Below are 2,606 nucleotides of genomic sequence, written 5' to 3'. Positions count from 1 at the left end.
TACTCCGCTGGCTTTAAACTTCTTTGTCCATGTGACCAACACCGCCTATAAAACAAGTCGTTTTATAAAGAGACCCAAAGCTTTAAATTACAGTCGGACAGTTTTGGCACTGCTCACGCCTCCATTGCTATTCCGAACACGCTCCTGGTCTCCAAACACTTCTTTCTAAAAGACGCTGTGACCAAAGATTACACCGTGTTTAACTTTCCCACAACCTCCTTCTTCTTTATACATGGATTTAGAAGCAGGCTTTGATAATTACAGTTCTCTTAAAGTGTTGAAACATTTCGGCCTGGCAAGAATATATTAGGCATCTAAAATTATGAAAACAACATTTATAAGCACTTTCTTGTCTCTCGTTGTGACTGTCTGTCCTCCCTCCCTCCCTCCCTCCCTTCTGTCTGTCCTTCTTTCCTTCCTTCCTTCCTTCCTTCCGTCTGTCTGTCCGTCCTTCACTGTCTGTCCTTCCTCCCTCCCTCCCTCCCTTCTGTCTGTCCTTTCTTCTTTCCTTCCTTCCGTCTGTCCTTCCTCCCTTTCTTCCTTCTGTTCTTCCTTCCTCCCTCCCTCCCCTCCCTCCCTTCTGTCTGTCCTTCTTTCTTTCCTTCCTTCCGTCTGTCTGTCCATCCTTCACTGTCTGTCCTTCCTACCTTTCTTCCCTCCTTCCTTTTGCCTGTCTTTCCTTCCTTCCCTTCTTATTTCCTTCTTCTTCTTTCCCTCCATCTTTTTTTCCTATTACTTTTTGGGCTTTTAGTGTGATTTCATGTCTCATGTTTGATAGTGATTTTAATGATGCAGCCCATACATCAATGGAGAGAGTAGACAGGAGCCTTCTTCCTCCCTTCCTTCTTTCCTTTCCTTCCTTCATTCCTCCTTTCCTTCCTTCCTCCCTCCCTCCTTTCCTTCCTCCCTTCCTCCCTCCCTCCCTCCCCTCCTTTCCTTCCTCCCTTCCTCCTTTGCTTTCCTCCCTTCCTTACTCCCTCCTTTCCTTCCTTCTTCCTCCCTTCCTTCCTCCTTCCTCCTTTCCTTCCTTCTTCCTCCCTTCTTCCTCCCTTCCTTCCTTCTTCCTCCTTCCTTCTTCCTCCCTGACAGTGATTTTAATGATGCAGCCCATACATCAATGGAGAGAGTAGACAGGAGCCTTCTTCCTCCCTTCCTTCTTTCCTTTCCTCCCTTCCTTACTCCCTCCTTTCCTTCCTTCTTCCTCCCTTCATTCCTCCTTTCCTTCCTTCCTCCCTCCCTCCTTTCCTTCCTCCCTTCCTCCCTCCCCTCCCTCCTTCCTTCTTTGCTTTCCTCCCTTCCTTACTCCCTCCTTTCCTTCCTTCTTCCTCCCTTCCTTCCTCCTTTCCTTCCTTCTTCCTCCCTTCCTTCCTCCTTTCCTTCCTTCTTCCTCCCTTCCTTCTTCCTCCCTGATAGTGATTTTAATGATGCAGCCCATACATCAATGGAGAGAGTAGACAGGAGCCTTCTTACTCCCTTCCTTCTTTCCTTTCCTCCCTTCCTTACTCCCTCCTTTCCTTCCTTCTTCCTCCCTTCCTTACTCCCTCCTTTCCTTCCTTCTTCCTCCCTTCATTCCTCCTTTCCTTCCTTCCTCCCTCCCCTTTCCATCTGTCCTTCCTCCCTTTCTTCCTTCCTTCCTTCCATCTGTCCTTCCTATCTTCCTTTTATCCTTTCTTTGTTCCTTCCTTCCTTTCTTCCTTCCATCTGTCCTTCCTATCTCCTTTCTGCATATTAATGATGGAACATTCCCTATTACACTATCTGTTGTAGTCTGTGTGAAATGAACTGTGGCAGATTTCCCCTCTGAGTGTTTTTACCTCGTCCAGTTTGGTTTGGGCGCAGGGAAGGAGAACGTGAATCCAACAGAAGCTTTTTGTCCTTGATCTTCTGCTTCTCTATGAAGTCGCCAGACACTCTGCAACATGGTCGAAGAGCTGCAGACAGAAAAGAGACTTTTACACTGAAGAGTAACAAAGAACATCAACCATCTGACCAAATGGTATGACATTCTTAACTATTGTCTCATACCACATGACTACTAAAGGGAATCTGCAACTATTTAGAGCAGGGGTGTCAAACATTCGGCCCGCGGGCCAGAACCGCCTGCCCAGGGGTCCAATTCGGCCCACTTTCCTTCCTGTCTTTTTTTCCTTCCTTCCTTCCTTCCATCTTTCCTTCCTACCTTCTTTTCCAACTTTTCCTTTCTTTTCTTTCTTCCCTCCTCACTTTTATTCTTTCCTCCTTCTCTTTCCTTCCCACCTTCCTTTCATTTGCCCTTCCTTCCTTCCTTCCTTCCTACCTTCCGTTCATTTGCCCTTCCCACCTTCCTTTCATTTGCCCTTCCTTCTTCCTTCTTTTCCTTCCTTCCTTCCTTCCTTCCTTCCTTCCTTCCTCCCTCCCTCCCTTCCGTCCTTCCTTCCTTCTGTCCTTCCTTCCTCCCTCCCTTCCGTCCGTCCTTCCTTCCTCCCTCCCTTCTATCCTTCCTTCCTTCCTTCCTTCCTTCCTCCCTCCCTCCCTCCCTCCTTCCCTTTCTTCCTCCCTCCCTTCCGTCTTCCTTCCTCCCTCCCTCCCCACCTTCCTTTCATTTGCCCTTCCTTCCTTCTTTTCCT

This window comes from Scomber japonicus, chromosome 2 (assembly GCF_027409825.1).
Source record: "Scomber japonicus isolate fScoJap1 chromosome 2, fScoJap1.pri, whole genome shotgun sequence".
Classification (NCBI taxonomy): Eukaryota; Metazoa; Chordata; class Actinopteri; order Scombriformes; family Scombridae; genus Scomber; species Scomber japonicus.
Note: the sequence above shows the minus strand (reverse complement) of the source record.